Below are 23,106 nucleotides of genomic sequence, written 5' to 3'. Positions count from 1 at the left end.
AATGGGCAGCCTTATCTAGTCCTTGACATTAGGAGGAGTGTTTCAAGTTTCTCTCCATTTCGTTTGATGTTAGCTACTGGTTCGTTGTATATTGCTTTTACTATGTTTAGGTATGGGCTTTGAATTCCTGATCTTTCTAAGACTTTTATCATGAAGGGATGTTGAATTTTGTCAAATGTTTTTTCAGCATATAGTGAGATGATCATGTGGTTTTTTTTTCCTTGAGTTTGTTTACATAATGGATTAGGTTGATGGATTTCTGTATATTATTCTTGGCTTCAAGGGTCTTGGGTGGGAGCTGATAGTGCGATCCTTCCTGGAACAAAGGCAGGTAGAAAGAGAAGCCAAGTTAGGGCTGCTGTCCAGGGATCCCAGAGCTAAGCTGGGTGGAACAAAGTGGAAGCTGGGAGACCCCAGAGTGAGGTCTGATCACAGAAAAATGTAGCAATTTTGAAACTACATGCAACACTATGGAGATTGCTTAAAAATCTAGAAAGGGAAACCACTATATGATCCAGCTATGCCACTGGGGACATACACCTAGAAGATTCAGAGTTTAATAGTGATATCTGCAAACTCTTGTAGTCTAATTGTGAAATTAACAGAGGTGCCTATCACCAGAAAATGTTTTATATTTACTGCATAAAATAAGTCTTAAATGTTTAATTCACTGAATAAATACTAGTTGGAGCAGTAAAGAGGTCCAGTTCACCCTTGGCAGGGAATAGGGAGGTAAAGTTTAGAACAGAGGCAGAAGGAACACCCATTCAGAGTCTGCCCCACATGTGGCCCATACATGTACAGCCACCAAACTAGATAAGAAGGATGAAGCAAAGAAGTGCAGGCCGACAGGAACCTGATGTAGATCTCTCCTGAGAGACACAGCCAGAATACAGCAAATACATAGGCAAATGCCAGCAGCAATCCACTGAACTGAGAACAGGATCCCCGTTGAAGAAATCAGGGAAATGACTGGAAGAGCTTGAAGGGGCTCAAGACCCCATATGAACAACAATGTCAACCAACCAGAGCTTCCAGGGACTTAGCCACTATCCAAAGACTATACATGGACTGACCCTGGTCTCCAACCTCATAGGTAGCAATGAATAGCCTAGTAAGAGCACCAGTGGAAGGGGAAGCCCTTGGTCCTGCCAAGACTGAACACCTAGTGAACATGATTGTTGGGGGGAGGGCGGTAATGGGGGGAGGATGGGGAGGGATTAGGGGGATGTTGGCCCAGAAACCGAGAAGGGGAATAACAATCGAAATGTAAATAAGAAATACTCAAGTTAATAAAGATTAAAAAAAAAAAAGAGGTCCAGTTCACTATTTTTATAGTCTTTCTGTTTTTTGTTTAGCTAGTTCCTATTTCTCTGACACCAAGTTACTTTTTATCATGATTATACATTGTGAAATTTAAACATTTACTGTTTTACTTTCATCTCTAAAATTTTTGAATTTTTTTTGCTTTTCAGTTAAACTTCTGTTTTTCATTAAAATTTCTATTTCAAAATAGCTGCTTTGTTTCTTAGTTTTAAAACATTTATCTTCACAATCTTTTGACCACTGAGTTTTCTCTTGCACATTTTTAGGCTTCATTGTATATCTCATGATTTTTTTTTAAATATATGACATTAAAGATATAATAAATTTAGATTTTATAGGCAATTGATTTGCTAATGGAACACAAATTATTATTTAGTTTTCTTATTTTCATTTTTATTGAGAATTTTACAAATGTATAGTGTGTTTTGATCAAACTCACTAATTTATTCTTTCTGCTTCAATTTCTCTCTTGTCTACTCTTTCTATATTTTCACTTCCAATTTTATATGTCTTCTGTCTCTCCCTACCTCCCACCACATTGACTTCATGCTCCCTGGATATGACCTTCTACTGGAGAGTTGATAGCATTTCACCTCCCTGAGACCTTTTAATGTTTAAGAGTACTTAGCATTCTTGTGGGGGACTAGAGGGCCATTCCCAGCATGTATCTTGAGTATCTTCTGGCTGCCTGTCAGTCCAGCTTTAGCGAATCTGATACCGTCTTCTTACTTCGAGGACAATTGCATTCCTGTACATATTTCCACACATGCATAAATGTTTCTTATAATAACAATACAAATATTTAAATAACTTTTCTTAAAGAAGGACGGATCTAGAGCAAAAGTCAGTGAATTATATTCATCAGCAAAATGATGTATACCAAATTCTACAAATAGAGCTTTATTAGTGCACACATATATTTATTAAAATATATATAACCTAAAGCTGCATATTTTTTTTGCAGTTTCAGAGTTCAGCAGCTGCAAAACAGACTCGTTTGCAAATCAGAATGTATTTATTTATTATCTGGAGGAAAAAGTAATACTGATTTTTACTATAGAGTAGATGCGTTCATAAGACACAGCTTTTAGAATCATCAATAAAATATCCAGGGTATGTAAGTTACTTCAAATCTGAAATGCTCCTACTTTCTACTAACAAAGATTTCACATTTCCCCATGTGGCTTGAATCCAAATTATGCTTCAGCCTAAACCTCAGGATTCTTCTGTGCTAATTGTTGTACAGTGTTGTCTTACATACAGGATTGACTACTTGTTTAAAGACTTACAAGGGTTTTTGCACAAAATACCTAGCTTCTTCCTCTCCACTTGTCTCTCTTTGCAGTGTTTATCTCTGGTAGCCCAGCCCACAGTACTCGGCTTTGCTCCTCTGTGAGCACACTTCACCAATCACTACCTAGAACACCAAAAGATTCTCAGCATTGAAACTATAATTATGCTGTCAACATGTAACACAGATTGGTAGTTCTTGCTTCCAAATGTCCATAGAATGCATCTGTCTGATAACTGGCTAGCATGCAAGGTCCCTATAGAGCCATGAAATGCAATCAGATTGTTTAAAGTCCATAACCTCAACTATACCACAGCAGAAAAAAAAAAAAGAAAAATGTAATGCATTAAAGGCAAAATATTGATTGTCTTATTTTAAAATTTCATGCATTCTTCATAAAATGAAATTGAAAAGAATGGATAAATGTAATAACAACAATACTATGTTGAACAAGCAATACTATGTTCAAGAAAATTAATTTAAATTTCAAAAAGGAATATTTTAATGATACCTATTGTATTTAGAGATTCAAATTCCAAAGTTAACTCAGAACTTTTGCTATCTGCTAATGTTTATTATTCTCACCGTCAGCTAGCTTGTGTTGCTATTTATGTTATTATTCATTAATTCATGTCTGTTCCTTAATATTCCTCTTCAGGCACCTTGTTCATATAATTCATACAAGCTCTAGAAAAAGTAACTGGTCAAAAATAGTTCTTTGCTAAATAATTGCCAGCAGACATCATGTGTATCCTATTTGCTCCTAAAGGGGTCCATAGGAATCCATCAGAGCCAGCAGTCACTCACTTGTCTCCTAAGTCTGTCAGTCCCATGTAATGTGAAGAGCTTCCCCAAGGACACTTCTTACTCATTCCAATTATGTTTTTGTTTCATGATGTTGGGCATAAAAATGTCCTTTTTATGTAATTGATAAGGGTATCATCAATGTTAGGAGGCAGTTTCCTGAGTTCCACCTTGCTGGCAGAATCAAAACTGAATTCATGTTCCCAGGCCCTGGAAGCTAACTCCTGTCCTGCTTCTCCAGATGTTTGATGTTTGTCCGTTAAGCAGTAGAGCATGTTAAGTGGGAAGCTGCTGTTTTCCCGTTATCTAAACTAAGGTACACAAGTGAGAAATGTGTTGCTTGTCTTGACTATGTGCAACTTGCTCACACCTTTGTTCCCTCATCATTCTAAAATTCCCTACAAGAGTCCAGGAGGGGACCTTATTGTAAAAGCTGAATCAAGGACCCTGAAACCAGGTGACCAAGATAAATTCTAGTCACCAAAGTTAATTTCCTTGTTTAAGTACTTGTGTCAAAATACGATTGGTTGGTGCAACAGCCCACCTCATCCCCCTTGCTTTGTGTTCCCATCCTATAAAAATGTTGCACAATCTCCCTTCAGGGACATGGTCCAGATCCAAAAATGGCCGCCTTCCTGAGTTCTCTGAAAATTATGTTTTCGTTTTAAGCTTCCGTGTCTGAAGTGAGTGAGTTTTCTCGGCTTCCACCTCAAACTGAACAATCAATATATTCTTTATAGAAGCAAGATATGACCAGAATCACTTTTAATACCTTTGAAAGCTTTAAAGTTTGAAGCTAAGTGGGTTCATTAGTCATTTCATGCAAATGATATCTGATGTTCAATGATTCCATTGAAGAAGGGGGACTTAAATTATAGCTTCACGATCTAAAAATGTTGGACAACCTTCATACTCAACAGAAATGCTAAACTATCTATTAATGTAATCATTTGTGTTGATTGCACCTACACTCATTTTGAACGTTGCTATGGAAACCAGTGCAACTGCCCTGGTGAGAACTAATGGAATTTTTAAAGATATACTTTAAAACCACCTGCAAACAATAGACTTCAAATAAAAAGTCCTAGAAACAGTTTCTCCCCATTTTAGAAACCTAAATGTAGGTAATGCCATTCAACTACTTAGGAAACAGTGAGCTGCATTTGAATACATTTACAGTGAGTATTTCCTTGGATTGGAATGAGTATCAACATGCAGGCTTGTTTCCTGTGTGACTTTTTTTATTATTCTCAGCTTTGATGGACAAACAAGAACACACAGAAATCCAAGACAAGGGTCATCTGAGCTCAAGTTCTTCCAAACCATGTAAACAGGAAGTACTGGTAATCCCATGAGAAGTTAGTATTATTTGTTGAAACAACAGCATTTTGGAATAAACTTCATGCTGATTGACTTTCTTTTTTTAGTAGCTAACAAAGCCAGTGTGGGAGAGCTGAATGGACCCATGCAACTTTAAAAAAAGCACTGGAGCCCATGGGAGAGAGACCTCACCGCCTGATCAGGTGGGCACTCCTGAGGCTGCAGAGCGGAGGAGACCACCAACACTGCCCACCCCTGCCCACATCCCTGGCCCAAGAGGCAACTGTATAAGGCCTCTGGGTTCCCGTAGGGGAGGGCCCAGGAGCGGCAGGACCCCTGCGCCTGAGACACCGCCGGAACCTGAAGGAAACAGACCAGATAAACAGTTCTCTGCACCCAAATCCCGTGGGAGGGAGAGCTAAACCTTCAGAGAGGCAGACACGCCTGGGAAACCAGAAGAGACTGCACTCTGTGCACATCCAGACGCCAGAGGAAAACACCAAACGTCATCTGGAACCCTGGTGCACGGAGGCTCCTGGAAAGAGCTGCGCAGATCTTCTCGGTTGCTGCTGCCGCGGAGAGGACTTAGGCAGTACCCCACGAGCACACTTGAGCCTCGGAACCTCAGGTAGGACCAACTTTTCCCTTGCAAGTGACCTGCCTGGTGAACTCAAGACACAGGCCCACAGGAACAGCTGAAGACCTGTAGAGAGGAAAAACTACAAGCCCGAAAGCAGAACACTCTGTCCCCATAACTGGCTGAAAGAAAACAGGAAAACAGGTCTACAGCACTCCTGACACACAGGCTTACAGACTGTCTAGCCACTGTCAGAAATAGCAGAACAAAGTAATACTAGAGAAAATCTGATGGCAAGAGGCAAGCGCAGGAACCCAAGCAACAGAAACCAAGACTACATGGCATCATCGGAGCCCAATTCTCCCACCAAAGCAAACACGGAATATCCAAACACACCAGAAAAGCAAGATCTAGTCTCAAAATCATATTTGATCATGATGCTGGAGGACTTTAAGAAAGACATAAAGAACTCCCTTAGAGAACAAGTAGAAGCCTACAGAGAGGAATCGCAAAAATCCCTGAAAGAATTCCAGGAAAACACAATCAAACAGTTGAAGGAATTAAAAATGGAAATAGAAGCAATCAAGAAAGAACACATGGAAACAACCCTGGACATAGAAAATCAAAAGAAAAGACAAGGAGCTGTAGATACAAGCTTCACCAACAGAATACAAGAGATGGAAGAGAGAATCTCGGGAGCAGAAGATTCCATAGAAATCATTGATTCAACTGTCAAAGATAATGTAAAGCAGAAAAAGCTACTGGTCCAAAACATACAGGAAATCCAGGACTCAATGAGAAGATCAAACCTAAGGATAATAGGTATAGAAGAGAGTGAAGACTCCCAGCTCAAAGGACCAGTAAATATCTTCAACAAAATCATAGAAGAAAACTTCCCTAACCTAAAAAAAGAGATACCCATAGGTATACAAGAAGCCTACAGAACTCCAAATAGATTGGACCAGAAAAGAAACACCTCCGTCACATAATTGTCAAAACACCAAACGCACAAAATAAAGAAAGAATATTAAAAGCAGTAAGGGAAAAAGGTCAAGTAACATATAAAGGCAGACCTATCAGAATCACACCAGACTTTTCGCCAGAAACTATGAAGGCCAGAAGATCCTGGACTGATGTCATACAGACCCTAAGAGAACACAAATGCCAGCCCAGGTTACTGTATCCTGCAAAACTCTCAATTAACATAGATGGAGAAACCAAGATATTCCATGACAAAACCAAATTTACACAATATCTTTCTACAAATCCAGCACTACAAAGGATAATAAAGGGTAAAGCCCAACATAAGGAGGCAAGCTATACCCTAGAAGAAGCAAGAAACTAATCGTCTTGGCAACAAAACAAAGAGAAGAAAAGCACACAAACATAACCTCACATCCAAATATGAATATAACAGGAAGCAATAATCACTATTCCTGAATATCTCTCAACATCAATGGCCTCCACTCCCCAATAAAAAGACATAGATTAACAAACTGGATACGCAATGAGGACCCTGCATTCTGCTGCCTACAGGAAACATACCTCAGAGACAAAGACAGACACTACCTCAGAGTGAAAGGCTGGAAAACAACTTTCCAAGCAAATGGTCAGAAGAAACAAGCTGGAGTAGCCATTCTAATATCAAATAAAATCAATTTTCAATTAAAAGTCATCAAAAAAGATAAGGAAGGACATTTCATATTCATCAAAGGAAAAATCCACCAAGATGAACTCTCAATCCTCATCTTCGGTTGGTTTATATACAAGTGTGCAATTTCTAGGCTTGAAAGTAAAATGATGCTATCTGGTGCTGGATAGAGGAGCCTTATTTTTTATTATGGCAGCTTGCTATTTTTGTAACATGGTGATTTGGTTGAACACAAGAAAGTACAGTAGTAACTGATCTCCCCTTCTTCCTGGATGAGTGAGGAGATGATTAAATGTTGATGTCAGCATCCTTGAGCATATTCAGATGAGCTTCTGCTTCTGTTGAAAAGGATGCTGTGTTTGATTGTGGTCCGAAGCTTTGAAGCACTACTTGGCATCTCCTTCCTTGGAGGTCTCACTGTTTAAACATAACAGATTTGATAGCTTGTTGGTAAGGTGAGGTCCAGCTTGTCTCCACTAGGTCATCTTCATGTGAATCCGGTGGTTATACGGTTTTGTTCTAGGGATATTTCATTTTTTTAATAACAGTTTTAGTTGACATTCATGGAGAGAATGAATCCTTAGAACTGTGCCACTAGTGAAAGGAAATCCTGTCTAGAGTATGTTTCTTTACAAAGCTGTGTCACACCATCCTTTGGGCCCTCTGCTGGAAAAGTAGAATCAAGTCTCAAATAATGCCTCTTAAATTGTATCCTCTAGTATTATAGATGTAGGACAGTACTGTATCATACCTCTGTGGATGTAAAATAGCTTGTACCTGCTTTATGATACGTAGTAGTGACCGTGCTTTATCAGAGCTGTTTTTAATGATGTTGCTCAGAATGTTTTCTTTCCAGATGATGATTGAGAAGCTAATTAAAAAAAATGGTGCCAGGTACCACAAGAGTAACAGAACTGTGCTGTTTTCTCGGGTTTTGTTTTTTTACTTTTTTTTTTTAATGGAGTGTGCTGGATGTCTCTACAGTTTTGTTCAGATGACTGCAGAACCTGGAAAAGCTGTTGCTGCTGTTGATACATAACACACTGCTATTATTGGTCTTTTTATATAAATATATATATGTATATATATATATATATACAGATATATAATTTGAATTTTTTGAAACTTTAGCTGTGCTGTCAACTTTGGAAAAAAGTATCCCCGTTTACTGTGTTGAGTTGGCACTGTACAGAAATTAACAGCCCTATTGGTCTAGAAATGTTGAACTTAAGTTTTTTCCATTTGTACAGGAGTAACACAGTGTATTAAATATGTAAGGTCTTAAAAAAAAAAGCACTGGAGGGGCAGGAATAGGCTTAGGGTATGTGGTTCCTGGAAGGGCCTCTTTCAAGCCTCTCATTGAGGTATAAGGTGAGTGTTCATAATGTTTATCACATGATGAACAAAATAGAAGCTGAATATGATGAACACATGAAAGAAGTGCCTTTCTTAGCAAAATCGACAAAGCCCAGAGTTCAGTTAGCACCTGGGAAGAGTTTTAGACTTAGAAACAGACAAGGACTAAACATTTGCTGTTGTCTTAGTATGATCTAATGGTATTTTGACTTTTAAAGTGTTCTAGGGGAAATGAATGTCAATGCATATCTCCTGAAATTGTATTTCAGTGGTCACCGGCAAAACACTGCATGTCTCATTTAAGTTGGCTTACTCAGATCTAAGGATCCAATTCCCACGTCTTAAGGTCAAGAAACAAGACAACATTCTACTAGTTAGCACGCTTTCCATGTTGCGGTATTTTCTCAGGATACAGAGGTATCTCTTACTGCCTTCAACTATGATATTCCATGCCAAAGTGGACTGAAATTTCCAAGTGTTATTGTTTTTAGGATGCAGTCCTTGCATTTCAAACGTAGGCTGCTTATATTCATGCCATATTAAGTTGTACACCTTACCTTCCCAGTCTACTTCCTTCTGATACCCCATGCCCTGAAAATAAACTCAAGTCATCAGAACAGACAGAATCCTTTCTTCTGAGGAGCCTCAAGTTCCTTCTAATCTTGAGCATCTGCTTTTTCATGCAAACATGAATTCATCAGATTCGCAGACACCCTGCATGTTGAGGAAAGGTGAAATAGGCACTCTCAGAAGGACTGAATAAAACCACGAATTCCAGTAGACAGGTATGGCATGTATGTGACATAATTCACATCTACCTCTAATAGCTTAGATGATCATGGAATCATGTGGTATTATTCTTTTATCTTCCGGGATGTGTGTTTTATCCCCACTCCTGAGTTAAAAGGGCCATTTTCTAATATCCTCTAAGCAAACTCTAAAAGTTGATACCTTGTTTGCTTCTATCAAAACAGTGTTTTTAAATTTTTTAAATCATAATTGAAACAAAAGCAGTCCAGAATACCATGGAGTTTGAAATATTTTCTGATATTGGTGTTTATATCATCAAAATTGTCCATTGCTAAAGCTTTTAACGAAGAATAGTTACATGCTGAAAAGACAATATATTTTGCTACACTATTTTAACATGAAGGAAAGTCTACTGTTAATGGCAAAGAAATACAATTGTCAAATTATGGAGCAATATAGATTTCTCAGGATGCACAGATTAGGTTCGCACTTCAAATTTGGTCTCACGCAGGAGGGTCTTGTCCACTTGCACATTGCTTTGGAAAATCTTTTCCAGATATTCAGATGATTCTAGTCCAGATGGTTGGGCATCAGAATGACCATGACTGGGCTTCAGAATTAGCCATCTAAAGCATTTGACACATTGTAGGCATTAGGAAGATATTATAAAGCTAATGAGTCTATGCTGACCGTTTCTTCAATTATTCCCTTTGTTTTCATGTATGAAACAACCAGATTTCAAGACTTTGTATCTGCTCTGGTACTCACTTGTTTGTCTTGCTGATTCCGATAAAGCCTTTCTAATCTTTGTAATATAAATTCTGTAAATATAAAAAGAGTATCTCAAATTCGTCATATTATCTGAAATACATTAACAATGTGCATATTGCCCGAATAATCACAGTACAGCCTTTAAAAATCCTTAATAAGAAATTGTCATTATTATTTGGCATTCTCATGGTTGCACGCAACAGCAATATAAGTTAAAGTAAATTAAGCAAAAAGCAAACTAATAAACCATTAAGTAGGTTTGTAGATACTTAAATGGAATTCTTTCTTTGCTTACGTGGCTGAATTTGTTAATCTGTTTAAATGGTAGCTTTTAACTGATGTTGTGATTATCTGGCCTCCTACACAGTGCTGCCTCAATGTAGCAGGTAAAGTTCCATCAGCAACACCACTTCATTTCTTAGTAGGTAACATCAGGCATGAAAAGGAATATCTTCACAGCTTTGGCAGAAAAGATAGCTTTGGTGGTCAAATGTGGCATTGTTTGAGCTACATCAAATTCCTGAATATCCTTGGATTAAGAGCTCTTTAACTTGCCCTGAATCATGCTCATTTCACAGACTGGAGGTGGTGGTCCACCTCCACCAAAACATCTGGACTAGACACCTGTAAAGGATGAGTCATGCTCTAATGTTCACAAAAGCAATCCTCTAAACTTCGAGTCACTATTGTAGAGCTGGGGTGTGGTGGTGGGATGGAATCAGTGTATTTGGAGAGGTCTCAAATACTCCTGCCACATCAGAGTGATTTTTTTCTTTCATGTTCTTCTGTTGTATAAGGCATAACTCATAATTCTCAAGCAACATTCTATTTCCTTGTTATGTTATACAACTGTTCCAACAAATGCCATAATCTAGACAAATGTTCTTCAGTAAAAGCTCATGAATTCCTTAATATTCCAGGAAGAGATTTTGTTATTAATAGACAGGAAATGAATACTGTGGAGGCAGACATAAGTAATGCCCTTATTCTATCTCTTAGCTATATTGAGAGAGAGTGTGTGTGTGTGTGTGTGTGTGTGTGTGTGTGTGTGTGAGAGAGAGAGAGAGATTTCCAATACATAGTTTCCAAATATATTCATACAATTTCATAAAATGACTGCATTTGTGACATACAAATGATAGTTTTTTCATCTGTATTGAAAAATCAAAGCAACTAAGTGCCTTTCCAGAGACTGTATGCAAATTCTAAGGTGTTCAGGGTGTCTGAATGATGTGCATGCTGTCTTGGCTATCCAAGGAAAATTTAAGATCTCTATTGATAAGTCTACTTAGCAAAACCCTAACAAAGTTCTCATTTAAGAAGAGAAGCAGGTTAAACAACATACAGATCTTCATCTGTCTCAAGTCTTTCATATTCATTTGGATGAGAAGGTTGAATGACTTCTCAGAGGGAAGAATCTGTTGACTACCCAGTTTGCTTGCTCTTGCAGCCATTCCCCTTTCTATTATTGGATTTTGAGTCAATGCTTGCTTACAGTAGTGTAGTGGTAGATCTGACCAAACTAGGCACCCACTTTGCACTCTTATTGAATTGTATTTTCCTCTCACAGCCTTATTTGGTTTGTGGATTTATTGCAACAGAGTGGAGGGACATACTTCTCCAGACTGTTCTCCGACAATGGGAAGAAATAGTATTTCCAATTTTTTTTTAAAAAAAATAAATACCCTATAAAAGAGCTGACTGGTCTAGGCTGTCAGTTCTCATTACAGATCCGATTAGTATGCTCAAAAATAAGAGACAATTAAATTGGCTATGCCTAACTAGATCCAGACCTTATAGTGAAGTGGAAACATCTAGTTTCTTTGGAAAGTTAAGACAAATGATATTCTGCTGGTGCACAGAGGCGAAAGGATGTCTTGTTAAAGCAAACACATGAAAGGCTGTTTCCCAAAGCAGACAGGTAAAAGGGTATTTTGATATAGCAAACAAGTGAAAGGATGCTTGATGAAGGAGTATAACCCCACAGACAGTGGGGAATGAGAAGTGAGGTTTGGTTTGTTCTGTGTCACTAAAGACACACATTAATTGGTTTGCCTTACATAGTGTTGTTGAGCTCAAAAGAACTGGGATGTAGCTGCTGGCTGGTGCCTGTAGTCTCCCTGCCTAGAGGACTGGTTTGCAGCTGGTAAGTCATATTTGGCATTTGCTCCCAAGCTGAACTACTGCCAAGGAAGAGCAAGATCATGCCAAAGAACTACTGCTGAAGTGATCCATTCCCTACCCCCACTGTAATATCTTTTCTCTTCTGGGACCTCTGGTGGGTGATGAGCTATAGGAAAGGTTGAAACCTTATTAAAAGTAAGTTCCAAAAAAGTATGCTTACATTATAGTCTGTAACAGAATTTGTGAGCATAGATTCAACTAAATATGAAATACTGCGCTGGAGGAGTGGCTCAGCAGTTGAGCATATGTTGCTCTTGTAGAGGTGCTGGGATTAGTTCCCAGTATCCACATGGTAGCTTACAATTGCCTGTAACTCTAGTTCTAAAGATCTGAACTTCCTGGCTTCTGCAGTCACTGCATCCATGTGGCACACATATATACATGAAAGTGCTCACACATACATGTATCATAAAAATAATATTTAAAAAGTTTTAAATGTTTTGGAATTAATTTTCTTTATAAAAGGAGGTCTGATCTGAGAAGTAATGGAAGTAATCCTTATTTGTAAAGCAAAATTTAAAAATATTGGCTATCTACAGATTGATAATATATATTAAGAATTCTTTACATACACAAAATGAGACAACGTTCAGAAAGATAAAAGGACTTATGGTTTGGTGTTACATACTTACTGATGTTCTATTATTTACACTAGGAATCATCCTATTTAATAAAATATATTCTAGTTACCTCAATGTCTAGTCAATGATGAATATATAAGCAGAATAATGGCATCGCCCAGAGCATCATTTGCTCAGATAAGGCATACATTTAGTAGACAGAATATAATAAAATATATCCCAGATTCATAGTCCTTGAAATGCATAGAGTCCCCCAAAAGTATGACTAACTCTGGATGTTACTGAAGTACAGATTTTGTTGAAGCAATTGGAAAAGGTCTTAGCCATTATATTCAATGGCTAGGCTCCCAAATGGCTTTGTCAAAACAGAAAGCTACTAGAAAGGCATGGTGCTCTTCAGTACCAACATGTACTCTATCCCTCATGCATTGCTTTTCTCTCCAGTGCTGACTCAATGTCACAAAGTAGTCCCTGCAGTCACTCCAGAAAGAAAGTGAAGGAAGAAAAGCATATCCTCCATTTACTTAGCTCTCTGTAAAGGGACCACCTCCCGGGAGCAGACACTTGCATTTAGTTGACTATATTGACAACAGCATGGCCATAATATGGAAGAGCTCTTCATCTTGACAGTTAATATTCTCCAAATTAAAGATATTATTTTTCTAATGAAAAAGATAGTCATAGGACATTTGACCCCGATCTACCTCACATCCAAGAACATAACAACCACATCATTTGTAAATATTGGTAAATATCAATGAAAGTCCTAGGCATATTTGGACTGAAAACAGTGTTATCAAGTTGTGTTTATGCCTAAAATTATTTCTTTCTGTGTTCAATTCATAAGCCCATATAGTAAAGCCTGGAGTGACATGGGTTAGAACAGTCCCTGTACAAGAGGGCACACAAATTCACCAAGCATTCTGTACAGAGAAATAATGTGTTAGAAGATATATATGCTTCCCTTACTTTAAACCATTCACTGTGTGTGTGTGTGTGTCTGTCTGTGTGTGAGTGTGTGTGTGTGTGTGTGTGTGTGTGTGTGTGTAGAATCATCACTAGATACACTACGGATGCGTAATTATTAAACTTTTTATTTCATTTAATAAAATTGAATCAACTAAAACCATCCATATGCTTTACAACCTCGGTATTGGACAAAGAACCTGAACATGTTTGTGGGTAAGGAGACCATGACAAGTTTGCATCAAATCTTGAACATTGCAGTAGGCCAGCAGTATAGTAGAACAAGTATGACAATGTAAACTAATGGATATTCATACATTAGTTTAAACTTTTAAAGACACAGGGAGAATTATAATTAAGGAACATTTTACAAAATAATGAACAGATATTTTAGGAATTAAGAGAAATGTTCATATTTGTGGAGAGTACAGTGTTGTCAAGAGTATCTGAATTATCTCTTCTTTTTGCTCCCACCTCACACTGATGTGTGGGTTTGGGAGCAGAATGATGGCTTTCAGGCCCTTGTCTGTTTTCAGTAGCTGTGTAATCAGCTCTGCTTAAGTGTGATCAGTTAAGGATAGCACAAGATATGTCAGCAAGTTCATGGACCAAGTAAAGAATCCCTAAATATGAGTGAACCAGAATAAGACAGTACTAGCAAATGCACAGAACTATTGTGCTTTTGTCTCTAAGACATCTACTGTATGTTAAGAACTACATAAAAATCTTGTCTTTGTTAATAGTGCTATGAGCAAAACAGGGCATTCCTCTGAACTTTATTGTTCTTATTTTGGAAAAAAAAAACCTCCTAAGATTTAAAGGTTTATGTGGAAGCAGTGGGATGTTACACTTTATGAATTTATCAGTTTATTACAGTTTCTCCTGATGTGTTGCACATGAATATTCTCAAGCATTTTCTTTGCTTTTCAGACACTATTAATGGAGTGAAAATAAGATGAACCAGGTTCCTGTTTGTTCCACTATGAAAGAGTGAGGGTAAGTTTCAGGAATTTACTCCTGATGTGGATTATCAGAGGGAGCATACCAGGAAGATATTTAATGAAGAGTATAATTTGACATCAGAATATGATCATTATGATAAATATTTTCAATATATATTATGTTCTCAAACTCCCTACCATTGGTGTAGATACCAATAAGTGTAAACAGCCTTTAGGAAGCCGTGTGAAGGCATAACAACAGACAGAATTAAACTAAGACAGCTATCGTTATGAAGCCTATTAAAGTGAAAGTAGAAACTTATTCATGTGGTCAAATTGTTATCTTTTATTAAATTTAGCAGTATCATCCTATTTTGAAGTACTAGAATCATTCTGAGCAAAGTCTGTCTTTAGTCCTCCCTGATCAGAATCCATGTTGTCATGTGGAAAGAAAGGGGAGCAACATAGAGTACACAGTACCAGGAAAATGTCCTGTTGAATTAAATATTCACACAGTAGCAGCACATGTGTAGAAATGAAGCAACTTTTACTCCAGTTTATTAAGAAAAAGATTCACCTCTAGAAGAATGTAATTTTCATTGTGAAGCAGAGGTTATTATGCCCATTAAAAATGTCTTAAAAGGCCTTGAAGATGGACTACAGAACTGGCTCTGATGCTGGCTTATTCTGTGACTTGGAGTTGGAGGAAGCCACAGCTGGAAAGGACAAATGCCCCATTTGGTGGATAACATATATAAGGAATTCATAAAAGTAACACTTTAAGTGTAAATGAAAAACCACATAATAGATCAAGCTCACTAAAAAAGAAAAATGAAAATGAAAATCATAATAGGATACTTTACTTCTCTCTACAAGATTTTAAAAAAGTTATTGATGATGAGGAGATGTGCATGTTTTTTTACTAGAAGGTAAAATCTTGCAATATTTAGACCATGCTCTTTTCTTTTTTTTGGGAATGAAATGGAACTTGATTTTTGCATAGTAATTTTTTGGCATTATATTGTTTAAGATTTACATATATGTATGTTAGTCAATTTTTGTAAGTAGTTTATGTGTTTACAGGGATCAGAAATTCATTGTATACACTTATAATAAAGCTTAATTGTGTCATTTAAAAAATGAAAATATAACCCCAAAACATCTTCAGGACAGCAGGATGAGCCTGGCTGCCTCTGCAGCTGCTATTTTTAGCCTATTCTGCTTCTATCAGACTGGGTCAGTACAAATGCCAGGGGCAAGATGGCGTTCTTGGCACAGGAAGACAGAAAGGCAGGAATGTGGGAAAGAAGCAGTATCTTGAGAACTCAGAAGTTATGAAATAAATTGTAACAGTTTTGAGCTATTGCTTTCTGAACTTTTCAACATCAAAACCCTTAGAATTAAGATACTGCATGAGTCCCTGGTGACCTGAATCAGAACACCTGTCTACTTTGGCTCACCTTTCAAAGGATTTCCTCTCAGCTCAGTGCTGATGGTGCACACTCCACAAAGGTCACTGGGCTTCCTATCTTTATTTGGAAAGATTATCCAGGCATCACAATGTCTTATAGTTCAATGTCTGTGGCAAGGTCAAGAGGAAAACCTTAATTCTAAATTGCAGGCATTTCTCAGGACAACTATGATTAATCCTATCCTCAAGTGCTCATAAGAATGACACAGAGTTGCCAAGAAGGACTTGGTATGCTGTTCTGGATTGTTCTCTCTTGAAGTTTTGCTAAAGAGTTTATAATAATTACCGCATAGTTTTCTGAGTCCAGGTGAAGGGTGATAGATATAAAATTTGATACCCTCAAATGGCAGACTCTGCCTTTTAGCACTGGCTGGAATCTGGTGCCAGGTTCCAGGGTCAGCTCCAAATGGTAGAAGGTTATTGTGCACTGACGTTAAAGAACAAGAAACCAGCTCATTACATTCAATTCTATTTACTCCCTCCCCATTTCTCTTTTACTGTAAGTGCTATCTTAAATCATGTCCTATTGCACACAGCTGCAAAAGCACACAAACTTAGCAAGACATCATACACAAGGCTGATTTTTCCAAGTTCAAACTGTGTAGACATTGGACCATTGCTCACTTGGGTCTAGCTTTAGAAAGGCCCATCTTTTCATCTTAGATGGTAGAATTGGGATCCCTTTTCCCACCTAAATGATAAGATTTTATTTATTTATTTATTTATTTATTTATTTATTTATTTATTTATTTATTTATTTTTACATTTTTTTGTTTTGCAGGAATACTATCTTTTCCCGCGTGGTTGTAGTTATGTTCATTTCCTTCTGTTAATTCTCTGGGAATAAGTCACTATTTCAGATCAACTTTTGTGCACCATCTTCCTTTTCCAATGTCACTTCTGGTCCTGACCTGAGTCTGTTCCATCTTTTTTTTTTTTTTTTTTTTTTTTTTTTTTTTTATTAACTTGAGTATTTCTTATATACATTTCGAGTGTTATTCCCTTTCCCGGTTTCCGGGCAAACATCCCCGTCCCCCCTCCCCTTCCTTATGGGTGTTCCCCTCCCAACCCTCCCACCATTGCCGCCCTCCCCCCATAGACTAGTTCACTGGGGGTTCAGTCTTAGCAGGACCCAGGGCTTCCCCTTCCACTGGTGCTCTTACTAGGATATTCATTGCTACCTATGGGGTCAGAGTCCAGGGTCAGTCCATGTATAGTCTTTAGGTAGTGGCTTAGTCCCTGGAAGCTCTGGTTGCTTGGCATTGTTGTACTTTTGGGGTCTCGAGCCCCTTCAAGCTCTTCCAGTTCTTTCTCTGATTCCTTCAATAGGGGACCTATTCTCAGTTCAGTGGTTTGCTGCTGGCATTCGCCTCTGTATTTGCTGTATTCTGGCTGTGTCTCTCAGGAGCGATCTACATCCGGCTCCTGTCGGTCTGCACTTCTTTGCTTCATCCATCTAGTCCAATTGGGTGGCTGTATATGTATGGGCCAAATGTGGGACAGGCTCTGAATGGGTGTTCCTTCAGTCTCTGTTTTAATCTTTGCCTCTCCCTTCCCTGCCAAGGGTATTCTTTTTCCTCATTTAAAGAAGGAGTGAAGCATCTTTGAAACTTTCCAAGGTAGTGGGTCTTTCCTAGCTGTGGTGGTTTGAAAGAGATGTCAGGCAAAATCTCAGGCTGCTGTATATTTGATATCCTGTTGGTGGCTGTTTGAAGAGAATTAGGGTGCTGGATGAAAGAAGTATGTTATGGGGCCTTATTTTCTCTCTCTTGCTTGCATTTTGAATTTTGAGCTCTCATCTGTGTGGACATCAGACCTTAACTCTCTCATCATAGCCTTTAACCATCTGGAACCATAAACCCAATTAAGGACTGTCTTTTATAAGTTGCTTTGACTATAATGTTTTGTCATAGGAATAGATAAAGTAACTAATACATTTGCTTGATCCATACACTGTTAGCTCCTTATCACCTTTTTTATTGGATATTTTTTAATTACAATTCAAATATTATTCCCTTTCCCGGTTTCAGTCCATAAGCCCCCTTTCCGATCCCCCTACCATTCTTCGATAATGATGTTCCTCTTCTCCAACCACCCCACCCTTCCGGCCTCCCTACGCTGACAGACTCTACACTGGGGGTTCAGCCTTGGCAGGATCAAAGGCTTCTCCTCCCATTGGTGTCTAACAAGGCCACCCTCTACTACATATGCAGCTGGAGCCATGGGTCTGTCCATGTGTAGTCTTTGGGTAGTAGTTTACTCCCTATGAGATCTGTGTGTTTGGCATTGTTGTTCTTTTTTTTCTTTCTTTCTTTCTTTTTTTTTTTTTTTATTAACTTGAGTATTTCTTATATACATTTCGAGTGTTATTCCCTTTCCCGGTTTCCGGGCAAACATCCCCCTCCCCCCTCCCCTTCCTTATGGGTGTTCCCCTCCCAACCCTCCCCCCATTGCCGCCCTCCCCCCACCAGTCTAGTTCACTGGGGGCTCAGTCTTAGCAGGACCCAGGGCTTCCCCTTCCACTGGTGCTCTTACTAGGATATTCATTGCTACCTATGAGGTCAGAGTCCAGGGTCAGTCCATGTATAGTCTTTAGGTAGTGGCTTAGTCCCTGGAAGCTCTGGTTGCTTGACATTGTTGTACATATGGGGTCTCGAGCCCCTTCAAGCTCTTCCAGTTCTTTCTCTGATTCCTTCAACGGGGGACCTATTCTCAGTTCAGTGGTTTGCTGCTGGCATTCGCCTCTGTATTTGCTGTATTCTGGCTGTGTCTCTCAGGAGGCATTGTTGTTCTTATGGGGTTGCAAGCCCCTTCAGCTCCTTCAAACCTTTCTCTAAGTTCCCCAAAGGAGACCGCATTCTCAGTTCAATGGTTTGCTGCTAACATTCTCCTCTACATTTGTTAAACTGGCTGAGCCTCTCAGGAGACAACTATATCAGGCTCCTGTCAGCATGCACGTCTTGGTTTCAACAATATTGTCTAGTTTAGGTGGCTGTATGTATATGGGCTGGATCCCCAAGAGGAGGAGGCTCTGAATGGCCATTCCTTCAGGCTCTGCTCCAAACTTTGTCTCCATGTCCCCTCCTGTGAATATTTTTGTTCCCCCTTTTAAGAAGGACTGAAACATTCACACTTTGGTCATCCTTCTTCTTGAGCTTCATGTGGTCTGTAGATTGTATGTTGGGTAATTCGAGCTTTGGGGCTAATATCCATTTATCAGTGAATGCATACTATGTGTGGTTTTTTTGGGGGATTGGGTTACTTCATTAAGGATGATACTTTATAGTTCCATCCATTTGCCTATGAATTTCATGAAGTCATTGCTTTTGATAGCTAAGTAGTACTCCATTGTGTAGATGTACCACATTTTCTGTATCCATTCCTCTGTTGTAGGACATCTGTGTTCTTTTTAGCTTCTGGCTATTATAAACAAGGCTGCTATGAACATAGTGGAGCATGTGTCCTTGTTGTATATTGGAGAATCCTTGGGGTATATTCCCAGGAGTGGTATAGCCAGGTCCTCAGGTAGTACTAGATCCAATTTTCTGAGGAACCTCCAGACTGATTTTCATAGTGGTTGTACCAGTTTGCAATCCCACCAAAGGTGTAGGAGTGTTCCTCTTTCTCCACATCCTCCCCAGCATCTGTTGTCACCTGAATTTTTGATCTTAGCCATTCTGACCAGTGTAAGGCAGAATCTCAGGGTTGTTTTGATTTGTATTTCCCTGATGACTAGGGATGTTGAACATTTCTTTAGGTGCTTCTCAGCCATTTGATATCCCTCAGATGAGAATTCTTTGTTTAGCTCTGTACCCCATTTTTAATAGGCTTCTTTGGCTCTCAGGAGTCTAACTTTTTGAGTTCTTTGTATATTTTGGATATTAGCCCTCTATCAGATGTAGGATTGGTAAAGTTCTTTTCCCAATCTGATGGATGCTGTTTTGTCCTAATGACAGTGTCCTTTGCCTTTCAGAAGCTTTGCAGTTGTATGAGGTCCCATTTGTCAATTCTTGATCTTAGAACATAAACCACTGGTATTTTTGTTAGGAAATTTTCCCCAGTGGCCATGTGTTCAGGCTCTTCCTCACTTTTTCTTCTATTAGTTTGAATGTATCTGGTTTATTGTGGAGGTCCTTGATCCACTTGGACTTAAGCTTTTATAGGGCTGTAAGAATGGGTCAATTTGCATTCTTCTACATGCTGACCTCCAGGTGAACCAGCGCCATGTTGAAAATGCTATCTTTTCCCCCTGGATGGTTTTAGCTCTTTTGTCAAAGACCAAGTGATCATAGGTGCATGAGTTCATTTCTGGGTCTTCAATTCTATTCCATTGATCTACCTGCCTGTTTCTGTACCCATACCATACACTTTTTATCACTATTGCTCTGTAATACTGCTTGAAGTCCGGAATGGTGAAATTTCTTTTATTGTTGAAGATAGTTTTTGTTATCTTGGGTTTTTGTTATTCCAAATGAATTTACAAATTGCTCTTTGTAACTCTATGAAGAATTGAGTTGGAATTTTGATGGAGATTGCCTTGAATCTGTAGATTGTTTTTGGCAAAGTGGCAACTTTTAGTATATTAATCCTGCCAATCCATGAGCGTGGGAGGTCTTTCCATCTTCTGAAGTCTTCTTCAATTTCTTTCTTCGAGACTTAAAGTTCTAGTTACACAGATCTTTCAGTTGCTAGGTTAGAGACACACTGAGGCATTTTATATTATTTGTGAGTATTGTGAAGGTTGTTATTTCCTTAATTTCTTACTCAGATTGTTTACCTTTGAGTAGAGGAAGGCTACTGATTTGTTTGAGTTAATTTTATACCAAACAACTTCGCTGAAGTTGTTTATCAGATTTAGGAGTTTCTGGTGGACCTTTTGGGGTCAGTTAAGTAAACTATCATATCATCTGCAAATAGTGACATTTTGGCTTCTTCCTTTCCATTTTGTATCCCTTGGACATCCGTTTGTTGTCTGATTGCTCTGGCTAGAACTTCAAGCACTATATTGACTAAGTAGGGAGAGAGTGGGCAGCCTTGTCTAGTCCCTGATTTTAGTGGGATTACTTCAAGTTTCTTTCTATTTAGTTTGATGTTGGTGAATGGTTTGCTGTATATTGCTTTTACTGTGTTTAGGTATGGGCCTTGTATTCCTGATCTTTCTAAGTCTTTTACCATGAAGAGGTGTTGAATTTTGTCAAATGCTTTTCTCAACATCTAATGAGATGATCATGTTTTTGTTTTCTTTGAATTTGTTTACATAGTGGGTTACATTGGTGGATTTCTTATATTGACCATTCCTGCATCAGTACGATGAAGTGTACTTGATCATGATGGATGATCATTTTGATGTGTTCTTGGATTCAGTTTGTGCAAAATTTATTGAGTATTTTTGCATTGATATTCATAAGGGAAATTGGAGTGAAGTTGTCTTTCTTTGTTAGGTCTTTGTTTGGTTTAAGCATACTTGTATCATCATAGAAGGAATTGGGTAGTGCTCCCTCTGTTTCTATTTTCTGGAATAGTTTGGGCAATTATTGGTATAAGGTCTTCTATGAAGGTCTGGTAGAATTTTTCACTAAACCCATCTGGTCCTGAACTTTTTTTTTTGTTTGGAGACTTTTAATAACTGCTTCTATTTCTTTAGGAGTTATGGGACTGTTTAGATGGTTTATCTGATCCTGATTTAACTTTGGTAACATGTATCTGTCTAGAAAATTGTCTATATCATCCAGATTTTCCATTTTTGCTGAATATAGGCTTTTGTAATAGGATCTGATGATTTTTTAAATTTCCTCAGATTCTGTTGTTGTGTCTTCCTTTTCATTTCTGATTTTGTTAATTTGGACACACTCTCTGTGCTCTCCCATTAGTCTGGCTAAGGGTTTCTCCATCTATTTTAATTGAGCATACAGTAGACTGTTCTGACATTTGTGTTCTCTCAGTGTCTCTATGGCATCTACTCCGGATTCTCAGCTTCCTCTGATAAGAAATTTGTTTATTTCTGATAGTTCCTCCTTTATATGTTGCTTGAACTTTTTCCCTTTCTGCTTTTAATAATCTTTGTTTTGTGCCTTTGGTGTTTTGACTATTTTGTGACAGGGGGAATTTCTTTTCTGGTCCAATCTATTTGGAGTTCTGTATGCTTCTTATATCTTTATGGGCATCTCTTTGTTTATGTTTGGGAAGTTTTCTTCTATAATTTTGTTGAAGATATTTAATGGCCTTTTAATTTGTAAATCTTTGCTCTCTTCTATACCTATTATCCTTAGGTTTGATCTTCTCATTGTGTCCTGGATTTCCTGGAATTTTTGGGTTAGGAGCTTTTTACGTTTTACATTATCTTTGACAGTTGTGTCAATGTTTTTTGTGGTATCTTCTGCCCCTGAGAGTCTCTCTCCTATCTCTTATATTCTGTTCGTGATGCTTGCATCCATGACTCCTGGTCTCTTTCCTAGGTTTTCTATCTCCATGGTTGCTTCCCTTTGTGATTTCTTTAATGTTTTTATTTCCATTTTTAAATCCTGGATGGTTTTGTTCAAATCCCTTACCTGTTTGGGTGCATTTTCCTATAGTTCTTTAAGGGATTTTTTGTTTCCTCTTTAAGGGCTTCTACTTGTTTACCGGTGTTGTCCTGTATTTCTTTAAGCGAATTATTTATGTTCTTCTTAAAGTCCTCTGTCACCATCATGAGAAGTGATTTTAAATCCAAATCTTACTTTTCCAGTGTGTTTAGACATCCAGTATTTGCTTTGGTGGGAGTACTAGGCTCTGATGATGACAAGTAGTCTTGGTTTCTGTTGCTTAGGTTCCTGTGCTTGCCTTTTGCTATCAGGTTGTCTCTGGTATTAGCTTGTCTTGCTCTCTCTGATGGTGACTTGACCTTGTTGGAAGCCTCTGTGTCAGCACTCCTGTAAACCTGTTTTCTTTTAGCCGGATATGGGAACAGAGAGCTGCTCCTGGTTTTGTGCGACCTAGACACTCCAGGTAGGTTGCTTGGAGCAGAAATTTTGGTCCTACCTTTGCTCCCAGGGTGTCAGCACACCAGGCAATGACTTGCTTTCAGCTCTGGACTCAGGCAGAAACCAGAAGGGTCCTGCTGCTAACTGCTCCTAGGTTC

The 23,106-nt window shown here is 38.4% G+C and overlaps 1 long non-coding RNA gene across 1 annotated transcript in view; it reads left to right on the top strand.

Annotated features, from left to right (window-relative positions):
* The window catches only part of LOC148006668 (uncharacterized), an 89,616-nt gene that overhangs the window by 45,855 nt on the left and 20,655 nt on the right, over positions 1–23,106 (top strand). The window contains exon 2 of the long non-coding RNA XR_015674319.1: positions 14,508–14,573. This is a non-coding gene — a long non-coding RNA (uncharacterized LOC148006668). The remainder of the gene's footprint in view (positions 1–14,507; positions 14,574–23,106) is intronic.

The sequence above is a fragment of the Rattus norvegicus genome, chromosome 2, assembly GCF_021556685.1.
Source record: "Rattus norvegicus strain SHRSP/BbbUtx chromosome 2, alternate assembly SHRSP_T2T, whole genome shotgun sequence".
Lineage (NCBI taxonomy): Eukaryota > Metazoa > Chordata > Mammalia > Rodentia > Muridae > Rattus > Rattus norvegicus.
Note: the sequence above shows the minus strand (reverse complement) of the source record. Positions and strands in the feature narration are given on the sequence as shown.